Source organism: Dasypus novemcinctus, chromosome 1 (assembly GCF_030445035.2).
Source record: "Dasypus novemcinctus isolate mDasNov1 chromosome 1, mDasNov1.1.hap2, whole genome shotgun sequence".
Taxonomy (NCBI): Eukaryota; Metazoa; Chordata; class Mammalia; order Cingulata; family Dasypodidae; genus Dasypus; species Dasypus novemcinctus.
The window spans coordinates 49,784,808-49,808,120 of record NC_080673.1 but is presented as its reverse complement, the minus strand read 5'-3'; the positions used below and the strand labels follow the sequence as shown (position 1 = coordinate 49,808,120).

At 37.1% G+C, this 23,313-nt stretch overlaps 1 pseudogene; it reads right to left on the bottom strand.

Moving 5' to 3' along the window:
• Positions 1-19,672: 19,672 nt before the first annotated feature.
• On the bottom strand, positions 19,673-20,336 carry LOC101436550 (large ribosomal subunit protein uL30-like; annotated as a pseudogene).
• Positions 20,337-23,313: the final 2,977 nt, after the last annotated feature.

Sequence of the window (23,313 nt, the reverse complement as noted above, 5' to 3'; positions counted from 1 at the left end):
ACTAAAGAAAGCACACAAACAAAACCCATTGTCTTTTCTGATAACACTGCTGAATGATCTCTCCATTCCTGTTTGAAATAGACTCTTGATTTGGATATATTTTTCACATTTTTCAGTTCTTTCAGTTTAATGAACCCAATTTTCTGGGAATATTCTGGCAATTCCAAGGTATAGAAGCACCTTCCCTTCAAAGGTATCTCAGAATCTATAGTCCAATCCCTTCTTGCTTATCCATACCACATATGATCAAATAGTTAGGGTTTTCATCCTCCTCAGTACACAGGTAGGAATATAAATCTGTTTAGAACAAACTTACTCATTCAAGAATAAAAAATCCTTTGAACCCCCAATCAAAGCTCACTGACATATGTTAAGGACAATATACAGAGGCCTTTTATTATGTATGGCCTTTCAAGTCAGTAACAAAAACCTCTCCTGGGAAAAATTAGGATAATATTGACCATCACAGGTACCTTTGGTAGTTATGCAGGTGCTTAATTCTTAATTCTTGAGCTACTGTTAGCCAATGATGTAGTTTCTTTGTTCGTACTTCTTTTGTGTTTTGTGTCCATATATATTACTAAATTAGTCACAGCAATTCGCAAGGTCATTGTATACCAATCAAACCCATTCTTGGAACTGGAGTGGCAAGAAGGAGATGTGGTATTAGCTTCCTGAGAGACTCATGGCTGAGTGACATAGGAGTACACAAAGAAACAACAAGGGTGACAAATGCCCAGAGCCTAATATTAATTTAAAGGATGAGTTCATGTGATAAGTTAAATTATGTACCCCAGCAAAAAAACCAAAAACAAACACATTCATAATCTTATTCCACTGATGTGGATGTGAATCCATTGTAAATAGGACCTTTGAAAGATGCTATATTTAGTTAAGATGCGGCCAACAATAGGAGAGGTCATTATCCTGTTATTAGAGGCCTTATAGAGAAGGTTACAGGAGAAAACCAAGGAGAGAAGCTAGAAGCCAGAAGTAAGTGGGAACCAACAAAAGAAAGCAGAGGGCATCACCATATAATGGAAAACCAGGGAATCCCCATATTTCTGGCTGGTCAGAATGCTACCAACTCCAGGAATAGGCAAGCCTTCCAACCAAAGCCTTGCCTTGGATTTCTGGCCTCTAACATGAGTCAATAAATTCCTGTTGTTAAGAACTCATCATGTGATATTTGTCATAGTATCAGGAAACAGAGACAATTAGGCATTCGTTCAAAGACTGGAGACTAAGCATACATGGCAGGCTCTGCCTTGTGTCTACACAACATTAAGATAAGGGTCAAGGCAACTGGTGTAGACACCAAAGTGCCTGAGGTTCTTGTGGAAATTACTAAGAGGAGAGTGAACTTCCAAAACAGATGTCAGTACAGACAAAGCTTGACTCTTGGAAAATGATACCTGATAGATTCCATATCAGCCTAGAAGAGAAACATGTACTTCGCTTTAAAGATACTAAAGATAGTATGTGGCTCAAGTGATAAGGCTTCTGCCTACCATGTGGGAGGACCTGAGTTCAATCCCTGGGACCTCCTACTGAAAAAGAAGAAGAGAAAGCGTGCCTACATGGTGAGCCAGTGCCCTCATGGCAAGCCAAGTGCCCAGGGGGCTGCCCACGCAGCAAGCCAATTGCCTGTGCGGCAAGCCAGTGTCTGCATGAATGCCTGTGTGGTGACCCAGTGGCTGCGTGATGAGCTGAGTACCCATTCAGTTAGCCAGTGCCCATGCAAGTGAGTCATGCAGCAAGATAATGACACAGCAAAAGAGAGATGAAGATGAAGTGTGCAGAGACTAAGAACTGAGGTGGTGCAATTGACAGGGAACCTCTCTCCACATCAGAGTTCCCCAGGATCAAATCCAGGTAAATCCAAGAGGAGAAAGACAAGAAGAGAAGGCAAAGAGAGAAATAGATACTGAAGATCACACAGCAAACGGACATAGACAGCAAAAATAGCAGAGTGGGATGGGGAGGGGAGGAGAGAGGGAGAGGAGGACAAAAGATACTAAAGATAGATTCACACCACTATTTGGTGGAAATATATCAATGACAACACCACACTTAAACCCCTTTTAGACAATTTAGACTTACAAGGAGACTTACCAACAAATGAACAAATGGTCTTTGAGAATTTAATGTGTGCTTTTGTATATTTGGGCCACTGTTCACTGCCTCAGAGGTGAATGGGTCGTTGAAATCCCAGGGCCTCCTGGCAGTGGAGCAGAAGTGTTGAGAGGCTAATATTTGGGAGCCATTTTTCTTTTGAGCTCGAACAGGAGTTTGAATGAAATCCAGCCTGAGTCAACTTCTAAACAAGGATGAAATTCAATTTTACAAAGCTTACTTGCAAGCCTGAAGCAGCTTATTCATATATTTTTAACAGTTGCCTTAAAAAGAAACATTGGTCTATATAACTTTTGTAAAACAAACTTAAATTGCTTCAAAATTTTCCCTGCAAAACCAGGACTGGCAGCAATGCCATGGTGACAATACAGGAAACAGAGTGTCCTGCTATAAGACAGGTCTCCTGATAACCTCCCCTGCCTGGGCATGAAGGAACATTTTGACCTTGGACAAGTCACTTCACTTTTGTAGGTCAGAGAAGGACTAACTTATCTGACAGGATGCCTCAGTACTGAAACCTGTCAATTGCTCATCTCCTCTGACTTTAGGGTTGAGGAATCTGAGTAGAGCCAAACCACTTGTCTTCGGTCAACTACTGAGTCGGGTGACCTGGAAAGGGCTGTGCTCCCCTTGGCTCCTAGACTATGACTCTTCTCTAGGACTTTCCAGAATGTAGTGGTAGATCTTGGCCGGGTCTAATGAAAGAGATCTCACTGTCAACGCCACCCATGGCTAAGCACCTTCGCATGTGGAGCTCCCACTAGGTCTTGATGGCATTCAGGAAGGCTTAGCCCTCAGACTCCACCTGTCCCAGCACCTCTGAATCACAGCCTGCAAGCAGGCACAGGACATAGCAATAATCCCTTGCAATGAAGAAAAATTTTCTCACACCCTGAACATGCTCAGAGTAGCATTGCTGGGATTAGTTGTTGAAACTCATTAGTCTAAATGATCCAACCAATTTTGCATTATATAATAAGTATAAACAGGAATGCTACCTTGAAAAGACCGTTAAAGGTTTCTAAAGGAAAGTTTAGAGATAAGAGAGGAGATTGCAACACGATTGCACCATAGCAAGAATTTTGATCCTTTGGCTATTGGATTGCCTCTAAGGCAATTTAAAGGACAGCATGGCAAGGTGCACGTATGTGTGTGTGCACATGAGAATGAACACCATTCAGTGTAATACTGTCTACTTCCTTTTGTAAGACTTGGAAAAGATAAAAGTATGATAATTGTAACATTAACACTAAGGATATAATTCAAATACTGAGGCAGACTATCCCTCTTAACCCTTTCACAAGGACAGAAGAACAAAGTGTCAAAATTGATGAGTGACAGAAACTCAAAAGGAAAACTTTTTCTACTGAAAAAGAGGACATTCAGCTCACAGATGCAATGACTTCACTGAAGTAATGGCATTTCTGGTCTTCTTCTAGACCCAGATAGACCACTCACTTCCCCAAGTCAATGGAGTTGCTTTTTCCAGAAGGCAAATTTTTAATGTGCTCTGGTTAGTGATGATAAAGAAAAAGGAAAGTGACTTACAGACCTATAATTCCCCAGGGCGATTTCCTCCAGAGCAGTTTATGAGGATAGTTTTCTTTACTAGGGCCTTGAAAAACCCATCTCCTGTCCTAAAAAGTCTTTAGTTGATATTCAGGAGCTCCTAGTTCATATGAAAATCTTTCATTTTATTTGTTTCGTGTAAAATACACTTAAACCCATTGCCCAGCTGGGAGAGATGTAACCATGACCTCAAACGTTCACCACCCAGGATGACAGCGATCATTTATTTCATTCGCTGAGGGAAATCAGCAGCAACTAGTGAGTACTCATCCCTGCTCAAGTGTTAGACTCTTGAGAGAATAACCATGACTCCACTGGCTCTGACTCTGGGAGGGATTTCACCGCCCCAGGATCCTGACGAGACAGACTCTGTGTCAGACCCTCCCTGCCTCTGGCCACACATTTGGAGCCGACTGACCCCTTCTGCCAGGCTGAGGATTGCCTCCTCAGGAATTAAGCCTTTTCTCCTCAAATGGCTCAGAACGGCGCCTCAATTCACACTGACCTGGCCTGGCCTGGCCCCAAAGCCTCGCAAGGTTTCAGCTTTGTTTGCTTCCCTGGGAGTTAAGCACCTTCTGCCTTGCTCCAGTGACTGGGAGTAGGGGTGGAGGGGAGAGAGAGACCTGTGTTCTGCTTTTTGCTTTGTGTTTATTAGCTGAATGTATTCAGGCGGATTCATCTCTGTTAGTCTAGGTTTCTCACCTGTAAAATAAGTATGGTAGATTGAAGGTGCATCGAGCCCACAAAACCATGTTCTTAAACCTAATCCATTTCTGTGAGTGTGAACCCACTGTCAGGGGAACTTTCAGATACTTCAGTTAGGGTGTGGCCCACCTCAACCAGGGTAGGTCCTAATCCTCTAACCGGAGCCTTTTATAAGTGGAATGAAATTCAGACAGAGAGAGAAAGTAAAGGAAAGCAAGAAGCTGAAATTCAATAGTACCTGGAAGAAAGCAGAGAGATCAAGAGAGGCTGCCATGTATATTGCCATGTGACTGAAGAGCCCAACACCAAGGGCCACTGGCAGCCAGCCCAGAACACAACCTTAGGGAAGAAAGTATAGCCTTGAAAGATGATGCCTTGGTTTGGATTGTCCTACCCTCAAAACTGCGAGCTAATTCCCATTATTTAAGTCAACCCATTGCACGGTATTTATTTGAGCAGTCAAAGAAACTGAAACAATGGAATCATAATAAAACCTATTTCAGAGGGTTGGTGTGGAGGCTTAAATGAGACACTGCATGTAAAGTGCTTAGTGTAGAGAGACATACCTAAAAACTGCTCAATAAATTTGAGTAATTAATAATTATAGCATAAAAATGCATAGAGGTTTAGCAATCCTCTTGCTTTCTGCTTCTGCTTCATTTACATATGCATCTTTTCTTCCAAACTGAATTATAGACTTTTTTTTTTTGAAAGCCAGGGGTTATGTTTAAAAGGGTTTTCAGATCTTCTTCAGAACTGAGCAAATTGCAGGGTACTTAGTGGGGTTTAGTAGAGTTTTTAATTGATCTGAAACTAGGGCAAAGTTTGAAAAAATATCCCATTACTGTAGCTCACATTGCAAATTGTGCACATGGACACTGAGAAAAGGCACAATAAGTCAGTCTTCAGAAAGCAGGAACTGCAGACCCACTAGATGCAGACCACTGTCACGTAATGTCATAGTCCCAAGACAAGTCAGCAACCAGGGACAGAATTAAGCTATCAGGGGCCTTCATTTACAAAACACTCTGTGTAGACCCCACATTGAAATTGCAACATGGCAGTCTGACAAAGCATCTAGAATTGCTCAATTTATGCACTAAATAGTCTTCATATGGTTTAAGTATTCTTTCTTATCATCTTTGACTTCAAATTTTAATTAGACTACACAACAATTATAAAAACCCAACAGGTTTTTCTCTATCTTCTACTCACAAGAAAACAACTATGAGGACATTTATTACAAATGTAAAGGGGGTGAAGCAGCACACGTCAGCAACCACAAGCAAAACACAATTGTTTTGGTATGTACACATGTAGACAATTTCTTTATTTAAACACAATGCTATCAATAAATGCAGATTTATGAAATACTTTCTTTTATCAAAAGAACTATGGCAGACTTGAAATACAAGGATTATATTTCTGGGTGTTGAAATTCAAATGGCAGGAAAAAGTCCCAGGAACAGATTCTCAACAATAGTCACAATTTTACTGATTTAGAGTTACACTGACATTTTTTTCCTCAATTTTTTGTTTTATTTAGGCAACAAAATGTATGTTTTCTTCTGGTCTTATAACTAACACAATTTCCATGACCTACATAGGTCACCTTAAAAAGTAGCCACTGAAAAAGAAAAATAGAACTATTAAGCATATTTTAAATTTGTTACTGATAATTTTTGGGACTCAAATACGTTGATAGCCTAAAAAATGGTAATCTGTAGAATGTGTTCCTTGAAATTGGAATTTTCCTCACAAAGATTAAGATACAGGACTTTAATTGTATAGAAATAAGTATTTTACTTATTTTGTGCTTCACTGCGTGGATAAAGAAACAAAAATATTCTCAATTGCCACAGGCTTCATTGCTAAAATGAAGAGGTGAACAGTGGATTTTCCCCCATGATTTTCATTGTTTTGGTTTCTTCCTATTTGTAAGCATGTGCCCCCAAATCTTTTAACACTAATTGCACAATGTTCCTTGCATCAAATACAATATAAAGATGCAAGGAACATTGCGCAGTTTCTAGAATCAGATAAAAGGCTTAACTTCTCAAGAAAAACTTTTAAGAAAAAAAGTATATGTCAAGAAAAAGTTCTCATGCTGTTTCTGAATGCCAGAACTCGCTACCTTGAAATAATTTTAAAAACATGCTTTCTTCAAAGTGATGTGTTTTGTGATATTGAGCCATATTGGTATCATGTTCAGGCAACTCCTGATGACATGAAAGATTACAAAACCTGGGACAGCCACCTTGCTGGTTAGAAGATGAAATATCCTCCCCTGCAGATTCCAAGATCATCATGAAAGTAAGTTTTTTCTGTGTGTGCACTTGTGTGCAGCCAACATTGTATTTGTATTTATCCTTTAGAGTCTGTATAGTATTCTCATGCCATCTTATTTCTATCTGCCACGTTTCCTTCTAACTTAGAGCTCTTACTGCAGGTTGGAGCTCTAGGGGACTGGCATCAGGCTGGTGTCCTCAGTTGTCATTAGGTTCTTTTGGAGAGGAATGCACTCAACAGAGTAATACCCCTAGCTTCTTGCCACACCCCTGACTCACTTCTCCTCTGCATCCATTCCCTTCCTAATGGTTTATGTCATCTATTAGAATACATTTCTTAAATGGGAAGGCAAATTACTGAAAGGCTGTACCTGCTGGGGATTTCCTTTCTTTCCTTCCCCCTCTATCTGAGCAGCCCAGGGCAGCAATACTAGCTATGGTGCCTGCATATTTTCACAAGGCCTAGGTGAAGGGTGGGGTGGACATTAAGAGATTAAAAAAAAAAAACACAAAAAGAAGCCCCACTGGCTACATATGGAAGCCAGGTCCTCTAATCTCACTCTCACCTAAAGTTGGCATTGTCATCGCCAACCGACTCCTGTGTCAACAACTATTCAGAATTCAGGCAGAGGATGCCGTTTACTGGGCACCCTCAAATTCCAACAATTATGTTAATGGCTATAATAAAAAAAACCTCAAGTTACCCACTGATTTAGTTAGCCTAGAAATTTTCTACAATAGTGGGCTGTTAAAATAAATCTTAGGTTGACATGGTCTCAGTCCTTAATCTTTACTAAGATTGTGGAAGTATTTCCTTTTGCTGACCTGACCTGTGATTTTTATTTATATATATCTCCAGCATGACTCTGCAATTAAATTCCTATACATGATGAGGGTTATTTGTACTCAGCAAAGCTGATTTAGGACAAGCATGGTATAAGTAATGGTTTGTGAGTTAAATGAACTAGAGTTGGAACATATGGACCCTTAGCCCATGAGCTCAGACACATCATTTAACTTTTCAGGATATATTAATCTTACCTGGACCTTGAGAAAAATGACACCTGCCTTGTCTACCAAATAAGATCAGATGATGTGAAAATGTCATGAAAACTAAAGGGTTCTACAACTTTCTTCATCTGACTAATCTTCTCAGTACCATTCAACAAAGTTGACCCCTCATTTTCCCTTGGCTTTTATGCCACTCATTGGTTTTCTTCCACAACTTTGATTCCTTTTACATCCCCTCAGCTGGCTCAATTTTACCTTTTCTACCAGGCCTTCTTAGCCTGCGTCTCCTGAAAAGCAAATACAAGCTTGCAGGCAGATGGCTTATTTAGGAAGTTATCACAGGAAGCAGAGGTGAGAGGTAAGAGGAGTGAAATAAGAAAAGATGAACTACCAATTCAGAAATGAGCTTGCTACCACTTTGGGTCAGTGGCTCTAGATCCTGCAGGAATTCTTGAGGAACTGTAAGGCATGCATCTCAGAACTATGCCTGGGAATGAATAGGGGAAGCCTTTATGCATCACTTTTAAACTCCAATTGGTGATCCCATGAGCAATAACTGCTCTTCACTCACAGACTGCCTGTACATGAATGTGGAGCAGTGTCTATGCATCCCAAGCTGCACACTGGAAGATCTCCAGTGTAGAAATTATGAGATGATAAGATGCTTTGTCAGGTTGCACCTGTGCAAAGGTTATAGAAAAGTGCATGAAACCAGTCTCCACGACAGTGGCTAGAATAAAAGGGAGAGAAGTGGACTAAAGTGGTACAAAAGAGGTGAAAATAAATAAGCATCTAAGTGTTAGGTTTCCAAGCCCTCTTCTCTTTTAATAAGTAATAACCTTCCTAGGTGACTGCATATATTCTTATGGTTGAAATTATCCTCTACAAGCTTATCATGCCCAGATTTATATCTTTGGCTCAGATCACATTTTTGAATCCCATAACAGTTCTATTCTCTATATGGAATCATCTCTAAGATATCTAAAAGATGCTCACAATTCTACATGTGTAAAATTAACTCTTGATCATTCCTAGAAATCTGTACTAAATCCCTAGATTTTAGCAGCTTAGTAAACAGTACCTCTGATTGCATAAGCAAATGCATTTCGCTAAGTGCATTTAGTTATCTTTTGCTGTGTGACATATTACCACAAAACTTAGTGGCTTCAAGTGACAATTTATTATCTCCTTCTTTTGGTGAGAAAGGAATATATAAGAAGCTTAGCTGGGAGGTTTTGGTTTAGGTCTGTCACCGGCTTGCAGTCAAGATGTTTGTCTCAGCCTCAGTCATCTGAGAACTTGACTGGGCTGGGAGATGTTCTTCCAAGCTGGCCCACTTTCACAGCTTTTGGCAGGAGACCTCGGTTTCTTGTCACATGGGCTTTTTCATAAGTCTACTTCCCCCAGAGCCGATGTCCCACAGAGTGTGTGATCTAAAAGAGAAAGAGCAAACCAAAAGATCAATGTCTTTTTTTTTTTTTTTGAGGTACGAAGGGTCGAGGATTGAACCTGGGATCTCATATGTGGGAAGCCGGTGCTCAACTACTGAGCAACATTGGCTTCCCTGAGTTGGTTTCCTTGCTTGTTTTGCTTGTTGTTAGTTTACATTTCTTCAGGAGGCACCTAGAACCGAACCCCGGACCTTCCATGTGGGAGGCAGGCACTCAACTGCTTGAGTCACATCTGCTCACTTTTTTTTTTAAATAAAATTTTGTTGATATATATTAGTAAAGCATAGTATCCATCCAAAATATACACTCAGTAGTATTTGGCATAATCACATATTTGTGCATTAATTACTTCAATCATTATTAGAGCATTTTCATTATTTCAATAAAAAAATAGTAAACAAAAAGGACAAAGAAACAAACAAAAAAATTCATCACCTCTCAGTCCTTTTATGCTACCCCTGCTGTACAGAGCTGCTATTTCTGGCTAATTCTTGCAATTTTATTTATTTATTTTAAAGCAGTTTCATTTTGAGATATATTCACATACCATACAATATATCCTTAGTATATAATCAATGGGGTTATAGTATAATCACAGTGTTGTGCCTTCATTATGAAAAAAGTTTTTACTTTTTTGTTCTACTCCAAAAAGAAACTCCACACCCCTTAGCAGTCAACTCACAATCCCTCTATCCTTCCACAGCCCTACATAACCACTAATCTAATTTCATCTTTATAAATTGATTTATATTTACATATTAAATAAGTGGAATCATATAGTATGTAGTACTTTGGGCCTGGTTTCCTTCACTTAGCATAATGTTTTTGTTTATCTGATATTAACATCTTGTAACATTAACATATATTTGGTCAGCTTCAAAGAAAAAGTCTTGTATAAGCAATATCACCCATATTTGTATTTCACATGAGGTTTTACAATGCTATACAGTCCCATGTTACATTGTTTTAGCTTTCCTTTTAGTAATTTACATGACCTTTCAACCATTGCCATACCAATATGGTTGCACTGCTAGTTATAAACATGTTGTGGTTTCACATTTTCTATTCATTTTCAAAGATTAACACAATTCTTTTATACCAATTTGGCACTAGCTAACTCTCAATTTTCCATTCTCTAAACTCATTCTATTTTCTGGTGACCCATATTCAAGTTATTAACTCCATAAGATTACACAATATATTCAGTTCATAGTAGCACAATCATACAGTATTTGTCCTTTTGTGTCTGGCTTGCTTCACTCAACCTAATGTCCTCCAGGTTCATCCAAGTTCTCATATATTTTATGACTTCATTTCTTCTTACAACTGCATAATATTCTATCGTGTGACTGTACCACAGTTTGTTTATCCATTCATTGTTTGATGGAACATGGGTTGTTTACATCTTTTGGCAACTGTGAATAATGCTGCTATGAATTTTGGTGTGTAGATGTCTGTTCGTGTCACTGCTCTCAGTTCTTTTGGGTATATACCAAGTAATAGCAGTGCCAGAGCAAGTGGCAAATCTATATTCAACTTCTTTAAGGACTGCCAAACAGTCCTCCACAGTGGCTGTACCATTCTTCATTCCCACCAAAAGTAATGCTTTCTTATCTCTCCACATCCTCTCCAATACTTCTAGTTCTCTATCTTTTAAATAGTAGCCATTCAAATAACTACTATTAGATACAGCAAATATCTAATATAGATCTATATTATTATATAAATATAAATAATATATATTATATAAATATATATAATATATATAATATTATATAAATATATAAATATATTAGATATATAAATATCTAATATAGATATATATAATATATATATATAGATAGATATAAATCTAATATTTAATATATCTATATATATTATAGTAAATAAATGATATAGTAAATAAATGATATTTTGTTGTAGTTTTGATTTGCATTTCTTAATCATTAATGATGAACATTTTTTCATGTGCTTTTTTTAGCATTTGTATTTCTTCTTTGGACAAATGTCTGTTCAAGTCTTTTGCCCATTTTTAAATTGGCTGAGTTGTATGCTTTCTTTATATATCACAGATAATAAACCCTTATTGGATATACAATTTCCAGATATTTTCTTCCATTGAGTTAGTTGCCTTTTCACCCTTTTGACGAAGTCCTTTGAGGTGCAAAAGTGTTTAAGTTTGAGGAGGTTCCATTTATCTATTTTTTTCTTTTGTTGCTCTTGTTTGGGTGTAAGGGCCAAGAAACCACCACCTACTACAAGGTCTTGAAGATGTTTCCCTATGTTTTCTTCTAGTAGTCTATGGTTCTGGCTTTTATATATAGGTCTTTGATCGATTTTGAGTTGATTCTTGTGTAGGGAGTGAGATAGGGGTCCTCTTTCATTCTTTTGGCTATGAGTATCTAGTTCTCTAAGCACCGTTTATTGAAGAGACTGTTTTGTCTCTTTAACATGGACTTGGTAGGTTTGTTGAAAACCAGATGTCTATAGAGGTGAAGGTATTTTTCTGGACTTTCAATTTTATTCCAAAGATCAATACATCTATCTTTGTGCCAATACCATGCTGTTTTGACCACTGAAGCTTTGTAATATGTTTCAAGATCAGGCAGCGAAATTCCTGCCATGTTGCTCTTCTTTTTTAGAATGCTTTTGGCTATTTGGGTGCACTTTCTCTTCCAAATGAATTTGGTAATTGTTTTTTCTATTTCCGTAAAGTAGGCTGTTGGAATTTTGATTGGTATTGCATTGAATCTATAAATCAGTTTGTGTAGGATTATGATATTTAGTCTTTATGATACTTGGTCTTCCAATCCATGAACATGGAATATCTTTCTGCTTGTTTAGGTTTTCATTGAGTTCTTTTAGCATTATTTTGTAGTTTTCTGAATATACATCCTATACTTCTTGGTTAAATTGATTCCTAGGTATTTGAGTCTTTTTATTACTATTGCAAATGAAATATTTTCCCTGATTTCCTCCTCAAATTGTTCAATACCAGTGTACTGAAACATTATTGATTTTTGTGTGTGCATCTTGTATTCTTCCACTTTGCTGAACTTATTTATTAGTTCAAGTAGCTTTGTTTAGATATTTCAGAATTTTCTAAATATAAGATCATGTCACCTGCAAATAGTGAGTTTTACTTCCACTTTTCTATTTGGATGTCTTTTATTTTATTTAATTTTTCTTGTCTAATTGCTCTAAGTAGAACTTCTAGTACACTGTTGAATAACAGTGGTGACAGTGGGCATCCTTGTCTTGTTCCCAATCATAGAGGGAAAGCTTTCAAACTTTCCCCATTGAGTACCATGGTGGCTGTGGGTTTTCCATGTATGCCCTTTATCATATTGAGGAATTTTCCTTTTATTTCTACCTTTTGAAGTGTTTTTATCAAGAAAGGATGCTGGACTTTGTTGAATGCCTTTTCTGCATTGATCGAGATGATCATGTTGTTTCTTTTCTTTCAATTTGTTTTTGTGGTATCTTATATGATTTTTCTTATGTTGAACCACCCTTGCATACCAGGAATAAATCTCACTGGGTTGTGGTGTATAATTCTTTTGATATGCTGTTGGATTCTACTTGTAAGTATTTTGTTGAGAATTTTTACATCTATGCTCATTAGAGAGATTGGTCTGTAATTTTTTTAATCTGGCTATGATATTAGGGTGATATTGGCTTCATAAAATGTACTGGGTAATTTTCCCTCCCTTCAATTTTTTGGAAGAGTTTAGAAAGATTGGTGTTAATTTTTCCTGAAATGCTTGGTAAAATTCACCCATGAAACCATTTGGTACTGGACTTTTCTTTTTTGGGGAGATTTGTGATGACTGATTCAATCTCTTGAAATGTGATTGTTTTGATGAATTCTCTTATTTCTTGTAGTATCAGTGTACACTGTGCATGTCTAAGAATTTTTCCATTTCATCTAAGTTGTCTGGTTTGTTGACATAGAGTTACTAATAATATCCTCTTATGAACCTTTTTATTTCTGTGGAGTCAGTCATAAATTCCCCCCTTTCATTCTGATTTTATTTTTGCACCTTCTTTCCTTTTTCTTTGTTAGTCTAGATAGGGGTTTGCCTATTTTATTGATCCTCTCTAAGAACCAGCTTTTGTTTTTGTTGATTTTCTCTGTTTTTTTCTTTGTGTTATTGTTCTCAATTTCATTTATTTCTTCTCTAATCTTTTTTATTTCTTTCCTTCTGTTTGCTTTGGGAATGGTTTGCTGATCTTTTTCTAGTTTCTCCAGTTGTTGAGTTAGATCTTTGATTTTAGCTCTTTCATCTTTTTTAATGTAGACTTTTAGGGTATAAATTCCCCTCTCAGCACTGCCTTCACTGTATCCCATAAGTTTTAATATGTTTTGTTCTTTTTCATTCGTCTTAATATATTTACTAATTTTACTTACAATTTCTTCTTTGACCCACTGATTGTTTAAGAGTATATTGTTCAGCCTCCATATATTTTCAAAATTTCTCCTTTTATATTATTGATTTCCAGTTTCATTCCATTATGATCTGAGAAGGTGCTTTGTATAATTTTAATCTATTTATATTTTAAGACCTGCCTTGTGACCTAACATCTGGTCTATCCTGAAGAAAGATCCATGAACACTTGAGAAGGATGTATAACCCTTCTGACTTGGGATGCAACATTCTGTATATGTCTGTTAAGTCTAGCTCATGTATCACATTGCTCAAGTTCTCTGTTTCCTTGTTGATCTTCTGTCTAATTGTTCTATCTAATGATGTGAGTGGTGTGTTGAAGTCTCCAACTATTATTGTAGAGATGCCTATTTCTACCATCAGATTTGCCAGAGTTTGCCTCATGTATTTTGGGGCACCCTGGTTATGACTATTATTTCTTCCCGGTGGATTGTTCCTTTCAGTAGTTTATAATGACCTTCTGTATCTCTTATAACTTTTTTGCACTTAAAGTCTGTTTTGTCTGATATTAGTATAGCTTCCTCTCATTTTTGGTTACCATTTGCATGGACTATTTTTTCCCCAATATTTCACTTTCAGCCATTTGTATCCTTGGCTGTAAGGTGTGTCTCTTGAAGGCAACATATGGATGGCTAATTTTTTTTTCATCCATTCTGTCAGCTTATATCTTTTGATTGGGGAGTTTAATCCATTCACATTCAGTGATATTACTGTAAATGCATTATTTACTTCCACCATTTTATTCTTTGGTTTTCATATGTTATATCTAATTTTCATCTGTCTTTTTATTCTTTTGGTTATCCTTTCTGCTATTCTTGCCTTCTACACTCTCCTTTAAGCCTCTCTCTCCTGTCTTTTCCTTTTGGGCTGTATGTGTCCCTTTGATAATTCCTGCAAAGGTGGATTCTTTCCTACAAACTCTCCTAGTTTCTGTTTGTTTGTGAATATTTTAAACTCACCTTCATATTTGAAGGGCAATTTTGTCAGATAAAGCATTCTCAGCTGGCAGTTTTTCTCTTTCAGTATCCTAATTGCATCATACCACTGTCTTCTTGCCTCCATAGTTTCTGATGAGAAGTCCACACTAAGTCTTACTGGGCATGCTATTATGTTATGGTTTCTTCTCCCTTTCTGCTCTCAGAACTTTATCTTTGATGTTTGACATTCTGAATAGTATGTGTCTTGGAGTAGGTCTACTTGGATTTTTTCTGGTTGGGGTACACTCTGTTTCTTGGACATGTAAATTAATTTCTTTCAAGACTGTTGGGAAATTTTCATCCATTATTTCCTCAAATACTCTTTCACCTCTTTTCCTTTCTCTTTCTCCTCTAGAACTCCTATGACACACATACATTTACCATGTTATCATTTAACTTTCTGAGTGTCTGATGAATTTTTTCCATTCTTCTCTTTCTCTGCTCTATTTTCTCTTCAATTTCAGCTGTTCTGTCTTCTGTATCACTTATTCTTTCTTCTATCATTTTCAGTTTGCTGTTGTATGCCTTTAATGTGCTCTTGATTTCACCTATTGTTTCTTTCATCCCCATGAGTTCAGTTTTCTATTCAGGTTTTCAAATTCTTCTTTGTGCTCACTTGGTGTCTTCTTGATGTTCTTTATCTCTTTAGCCATGTTGTTTTTCAGCTCATTACTTTGATTTTGGAAATTTGTATGACTTTCATTGATTAGTTGTCTCAAATCCTGTGTCTCACCTGGGTCTTTGATATATTCCTTTGCTTGGGCATTTATTCCATATTTTTAGTGTGTTTTGTAGGCATCTGATTTTGATGGAGAGTTTATTCTGTTGCTCAATTTCTCTCTATTTTGTAGGGATTTAGTGGCAGAAGACTGTTATTGCTGTGCCTTGATTCTTGGTTCAACCTGTTCTAGGTCTTTAGGATTGTCCCTCTTAGTTGCTCAAATCTGGGCCCTGGACCCAGTAATGTATTGCAGACCCACTTCCAAGGGCCTTGAAGAAGGAGGATGTAAAGGCTGTAAAACCCTCTTTTAGGTATTTACTTCTAATTTCTTCACATGCATGTCCCTGCTTGGCCAGCAGATGGTGCTCTTCAGCAGGCCTCTCAGCACAAAGCCTGGTTGGAATGTGTTTGCTGCAACAGAGACTGGATTGATGTGACAAAGGTTCCTGCCTGGAGGCTAAGAGGCTCCCAAAGCAAACTTTCTCTGAGTCATTTCTCCAATCTTTCCCAGGTAGGAAATAATTCCAGTCCCCTCTGTGTCCTCAACAACCAGTCCAAGTCAGTAGGGAAGGTGATTGAGAAGGTCAGATCTCTTTAGTCCTGTGTCAACTCTGAAGGCAAACAATGGTGTGGCCTCACCCTGCCGTGCAGGGCTGGTGGGACTCAGTAGACCAAATTTGTGGGTCAAAATCTGAATCAGTCTTAGGTTAGGTCCCTCTTCTCCTGTTTCCTGAGGAGGTGGATCCCTGCAGTCCCCTTTGTCAGTAACTGCAGGCTTGAAGTCATAAAATTCAACCTGTCTCATCATAGGGTGGGAGAGGGGCACTGGCAGCTCCAGTTGCAGTCTACTCATGGTCTTAGTGTCGAAGTTCCTTTCCTATGCCTCTCTCTCATGTGGGTATTGTCCAGCCTTTCCCTGGTATCCTACACCCTAGAACTTTTTTCCCCCAGTCCATTTTAACCTGTCCTCTAGCTATTTTTCTGCGGGAGGAGTGAGTGGTGTAAGGTCAATGTCTTTTATGACCTAGCCCTGGGAGTCATATACCATCACTTCTATATTCTATTGATCACACAGACAAACCCTATTATGATGTGGGAAGGGATTACACAAGAGTGAGAATACCAGGAGGTAGAGATCATTGTGGGCCATCTTGGAGACTGCCTACCACAGCAAGAAACTGAGGGTAATCTTCCATCTTTTCTTCTTCCCAGATTCATTGTCTCACCAAGTCCTTTGGATTTACCTCCAAAATATACCTTAAATCTATCCACTACTCTTCAAGTCTCTAACCAAACCCATCATATCTTTCTTGGACTATAGTCTTCTAAGTGGGTTTCCTTGTTTTGACAGGGTAGCCCAAGAGATTTTTTTAATTAGAGAAGTTGCAAGTGCAGAACACAATAATGCATACTTTAAAGGATTCCTATACATTGCCCAACCACCACCACCTTGCATTGTTGCAAAATATTTGTTACAAATGATCAAAGAAATCATCAAAATATTACTACTAGCTATAGTCCATGTCTTACATTTGGTGTATTTTCCTCACAAACTCCCCTATTATTAACACCATGTATTAGTAATGTATGTTACAGTGCTTGACAGAATATTCTTATATCTGCACTGTTCATCATCCACCATGGGGTTGTCTATGTTGTATGGTCCATACTTTATAAAATCCATCCAAAGTGTACACACATTAGCTCTCATTTTCATCACAGAGTTGTGCTGTCATAACCTCAGTGAATTTTAGAATGTTTTCATTGCTCCAAAAGGCAAAATTTCAAAGCCCCCTATACCCCCTATTTTTGGCCCTTAGCATTGATATAGTATTTTCTTTGACTGCTGCCAAAAATATTACCATATTACTGTTAACTATTGTCCATAAATTGCATTAGTTGTATTTTTCCCATGTATCACCATATTCTTAATACCTTGTAAAAGAAGAACATTTTTTATTTGTGCTATTAACTGCAAGCCTCATCCACCACCAAATCAGTATATTATACAGTCCTTAAATTATCTTCTAGCTTTCTTTCAATTGGCATTTTTATCCCTAGGCTATCCCTTTCAGCCACAATCACATTTATTTTTTTTTTTTTTTTTTTTTTTTTTTTATTTATTTATCCTTTATTTTCTTTTATTATTATTATTTTTTTTAATATTTATTTATTATTGTTATTGTTTAATTACATTAAAAAAAAATATATGAGGTCCCATTCAACCCCACCGCCCCCGCCCCCCACTCCCCCCACAGCAACACTCTCTCCCATCATCGTGATACATCCATTGCACCTGGTAAGTTCATCTCTGAACACAATCACATTTATAAATCAGCAGTGTTAGTTATACTCACAATAGTGTGTTACCATCAGCCCTATCATCTCCACACATTTACAATTGAACTTATTAAAAATTCTACATACATTAAGCATCAATCCCCCTTTCTCAACCCACATTCTATCTCCTCATAAATAATACTCTATAGTTTAACTCCATGAGTTTACTCATCATATTTAGTTTATATTAATGAGATCATACAATATGTGTCCTTTTGTGTCTGACTTATTTCAAGTCAACATAATGTCCTCAAGGTTCATTCCTGTTGTGATATGCATCCCAAATTCATTTCTTCTTACAGCTGAATAGAATTCCATCATATGTATACACAACATTTCGTTTATCCATTCATTGGATGATAGACATTCATTGGAGTTGTTTCCATCTTTTGGCAATTGTGAATAATGCTGCTATGAATATCAGTGGGAAGATGTCTGTTCATGTCCCTCGTCTCAGTTCTTCTGGGTATATTTGTAGTGGCAAGATTATCAGATCCTATGGCAGTTCTATATTTAGCTTCCTGAAGAACCACCAAACTGTCTTCCGCAGAAGCTGGACCATTCTACATTCCTACCAAAAGTGAAGGAGTGCTCCTATTTCCCTACATCCTCTTCAGTACTTGAAGTTTTCTGTTTTTTAAATAATGGCCATTCCGCAGGCATGAAATGATATCTGTGATGGTTAGGCTATTTTGTCAAGTTGGCCAGGTAATTGTGCCCAATTGTTTGGTCAAGCAAGCACAGGGCTAACTGTAATGCAAGGGCATTTATGAAATTTAGTCCCCATTGACTTTACTGCCATGGTAAATCATAGATGGCTGGTTATAATTATATTTCAATTAGGGACATTGCCATCAGCAATGAGTGATGCTTAACCTAATCAGTTGAATGGCTTAGAAGGGGAAGTGATTCCAGCATTGAGAGAGAATTTCCCAGCCCGTCTTTGGACAGCCAACATCTCCCAGAACTCGTCAAGAATCTTCATTGGACTTTCATTGCAACCCCCGATTGCAACCTGCCTGTGGAACCTGGACTTGTGCATCCCCACGGCTGCATGAGAGACTCTTATAGAATTACAAACTATTTACAGCTATCTCTTGTTGATTCTGTTTCCCTACAGAATGCTGATAATACAATATCTCATTGCATTTTTTATCTGAATTTCCCTAATGTCTAGTGATGTTGAACATCTTTGTATGTACTTTTTGGCCATTTGTATTTCCTCTTTGGAAAAATATTGATTCAAATCTTTTGCCCACTCAAATTTTACAGTTTTAAGCTTTTCTTCTAGGGATATACATGTCTGCAGACTTTCCCTTTCAACCACTGTTATACCCATAAAACAACTCAGCTAGTTACAAACTATGATGTGCTTTTACCATTTCTGTTCATTTCCAAAGATTTATAAACAAACTTTTTACCAATTTTGCAAAGATTAATCCTCAACTTTGCGTTCTCTAACCTCATTCTATTTTCTGGTGACCAATATTCTAGTTATTAATTCCATAAGTTTATACAATGTATTTAGTTTATAATCAGTATTTGTACTTTGTGTCTGGCTTGCTTCACTGAACATAATGTCCTCCAGGTTCATCCATGTTGTCATATGCTTCAAGACTTTGTTTCCTCTTACAGTTGCATAATATTCCATAGTATGGATACCCTATACTATTTTTATTCATTCATTGGTTGATGGACACTTAGGTTGTTTTCATTTTTTGGCAACTGTGAATAATACCACTATGAACATCAGTATGCAGATGTCTGTTTGTATCACTGCTCTCAGTTCTGCTGGGTATATACCTAGAGGTGGTATTGCCAGGTCACTTGACAAGTCTATATTCAACTTCCTTAGGGACTGCCATACAGTTCTCCACAGTGGCTGTACCATTCTACATTCCTATAAACAGTGAATAAGCACTCTTATCTCTCCACATCCTCTTCAACACTTGTAGTTTTCTGTCTTTTTAATAGCAGCCATTTTATTTTATTTTATTTTTCAATTTTAAGCAGTCACTGTTTAACTGGCCAGATTACAAAAATAATCATGGTAGAACCTTAGTTCATCCTTCTAAGAAGCCTATTGATCTGGTCTTCCCTGTTGCCAGCATCTCCTCCTTCTACAAAATGGGTTGTCTTTTTCTTCATTCCACTTCTGGGAGAAGATAATTTTAAGGGCCACAGGAAGTTGTTTGCTTCCCAACAGTAGAGATCTCATGAATCAGATCTTCCATGCAGATGATGCCATATTTACCAATCAATAAGTTATCTGTCAAAGGAATCCGCTTCTTGTTGATCTTGCCATAACCACACTTATAGATCAGTTCATTCACTGACTTCAGGTTCAGGTACCCCCATGCAATATATGGTTCCACAATTCTCAGCATATTAATTGAGGTCTTGTTGAGCTTAACAAAGGTGCCATTGAAGATCTGGTGAAGGCAAAGAAGCTGCAACACTTTTTTGGACCTTTGGGCTCACACAATTGATATCTTTGATCCTGATGACAAATGTCAATTTGGGTTTCACAGGTACAAAGAAGTTGCCAGCTTTTCTTGACATTCTAGTCATTTGAATCTCAGTCCTGTACATGTGCCTATATTCTTGTGATAATGCTTAATTTTTTCATAGATAAGCTTCTTCCTTGCCTTTTGAAGCATCTTTTGGGCAAACATCTTTTTCAAGTGCTTGATCTTCAGCTCAGCAAAATTCCTTCACTTTTTCTTAAGGGTTTCTGGCACATCAGGAACCTTCTTCTTCTCATTGACACCCTCCGTGGTTCCAGCCAAAAAAGAGGAAGATGGAGGCCATTTTAATAAGTGTGAAATGATGTGTCATTGAAGCTTTGATTTGCATTTCCCTAATTGCTAGTGATGTTGAACATTTTTTCATGTGTTTTTTTCACCATTTGTATTTCTTCTTTGGGCAAATATTTATTCAAGTCTTTTGTCCATTTTTCAATTGGGTCATTTGTCTTTTTGTTGGGTTGTAGCAGCTCTTTATATATCATGTATACTAAACCTTTTCAATATGTGATTTCCAAATATTTTCTCCCATTGAGGAGGCTGCCTTTTCACTATTTTGACAAAGTCCTTAGAGCTGCAAAAGTGTTTGATTTTGAGGTGGTCCCATTTATCTATTTTTTTCTTTCATTGCTCATGTTTTAGGTGTAAGATCCAAGAAACTACCACCTACCACAAGATCCTGAAGATGTTTCCTTATATTTTCTTCTAGGAGTTTTATGGTTGTAGCCTTTTTATTTAGGTCCTTGATCCATTTTGAGTTAATTTTTGTGTTAGGTGTGAGATAGGGATCCTCTTTCTTTCTTTTGGATATGATACTGACTTCTACCAACATACTTTGTTGCATAGGCTACTCTAACACAGCTGTGTGGGTTTGATGCTCTTGTCAAAAATCACTTCGTCGTAGATGTGAAGGTCTGAGTTCTTGATTCAGATCCATTGGTCAATCTGTCTGTCTTTAGGTGAGTACCATGCTATTTTTTTTTTAAACCACTGTAGCTAAGTAATATGCTTTAAGATCAAGAAATGAGCTTCCTTAAACTTCATTCTTCTTTCTAAAGGTATTTTTGGCTATTTTGGGTTCCTTGCCCTTCCAAATAAATTTGATAATTGACTTTTCCATTTCTGCAAAAACAGCTGTTGGGATTTTTTTTGGATTGCTTTGAATCTGTATATTAGTTTGGGTAGAATTGACATCTTAATGATATGTAGTCTTACCATCCATGAACACAAAATGTCCTTCCAGTTACTTAGTTCTTCTTTGTGTCTTTTAGCAATGTTTTGTAGTTTTCTGAATACAAGTCCTTTATGTCCTTGGTTAAGTTCATTCCCACATATTTCCCCTGACTTCCTCCTCAGATTGCTCATTAGTAGTGTATAGAAATGTTACTGACTTTTGCACATTAATCTTTTATCCTGCCACATTGTGGAACTCATTTATTAGCTCTAGTAGTTTTTTTGTGGATTTTTCAGGATTTTTGAGGTATAGGATCATATCATCAGTGAAGAGTGAAAAGTTTTACATCTTCCTTTTCTATTTGGGTGACTTTTATTTCTTTTTCTTGAGTTATTGCTCTAGCACAATATTGAATGACAGTGTGATTATAGGCATCTTTGTCTTGTTCCTGATTTCAGCTGGAAAGCTTTCAGTTTCACTGTTGAGTACAGTGCTAGCTGTGGGATTTTAATATATGCAATTTATCATGCTGGGAAAATTTTCTTCTATTCCCATCTTTTGGAGTGCTTTTCTTTTTAATCAAGAAAGGATGTTATATTTTGTCAAATGTCTTTTCTGCATCAATAGAGATGATTATGTGATTTTACTTCTTTAATTTAATAATGTGTTGTTTACACTGATTTTCTTGTTGAATCACACTGTGTACCTGGAATAAAACCCAATTGATTGTTATGTATAATTAATTCTTTTAATGTGCTTTTGGATTTGATTAGTAAGTATTTTGGGGGGGAATTTTAGCACCTATATTGATTATAGATTGTATGGAATTTTCTTTTTTCATAATGCCTTTATCTGGTTTTGTTATTAGGGTAATGTTGGCTTCATAGAATGAGTTTGGTAGCATTCCTGCCTGTTCAGTTTTTCTGAAGAGATTGAACAAGACTGGTATTAAACCTTCCTTGAATGATTGGTAGATTTTGCTGGTGAAACTAACTGGTCCTGGACATCCTTTTTGGGAGCCTGTTGATGACTATTTCAATCTCTTTACTTGTGGTTGGTTTGCTGAGGTCTAGTTCTTCTAGGGTCAGTGTAGAAATTTGTCCATTTCATCAGCATTGTCTAGTTTGGTGGTGTACAGTTGTTCATAATATCCTCTTATGATCGCTTTTATTTTTGTGGGTTCAGTAGGAATGTCCCCATTTTCATTTCTGGATTTATTTATTTGCATCTTCTTTCTTTTTTACCTTGTCAGTCTAGCTAAGGGTTTGTTGATTTTATTGTTCTTCTCCAAGAACCAACTTTTGGTTTTGTTGATTCTATTTTTTTATTATTCTCAGTTTCATTTACTTCTTCTCTAATCTTTGCTATTTCTTTCCTTCTGCTTGCTTTGGGATTAGTTTGTGATTTTTTTTCTTGTCCCTCCATGTGTGCAGATATGTCTTTCATATTTGCTCTTCTTTTTTAATGTAAGCATTGAGGGCTATAAATTTCCATCTCAGTACTGCCATTGCTGGATCCCATAGGTTTTGATACGTTGTATTCTCATTTTCATTGATTTCAAGGTAGTTACTGATTTCTCTTGTAATTTCTTCTTTAATCCACTGATTATTTAAGAGTGTGTTGTTTAATCTCTCTATATTTGTGAATTTTCCCTTTTTCTGCCTGTTATTGATTTCCAATTTCACTACATTATATCCATAAAAAGGTCTTTTTATAATATCAATCTTTTTAAATTTATTGAGACCTGTTTTGTGACCCATCATATGGTCTATACTGGGGAAAGATCCATGCACACTTGAGAAGAATGTATGTCCCAATGTTTTGGGGTGTAATGTTCTATATATGTCTGTTAGGTTTAGTTAACTTTACATTTTTCAAGCACTCTGTTTCCTTATTGATACCCTGATGTTCTACCCAATGTTAAGAGTGGCATAATGAAGTCTCCAACCATTATTGTTGGGATGCTAT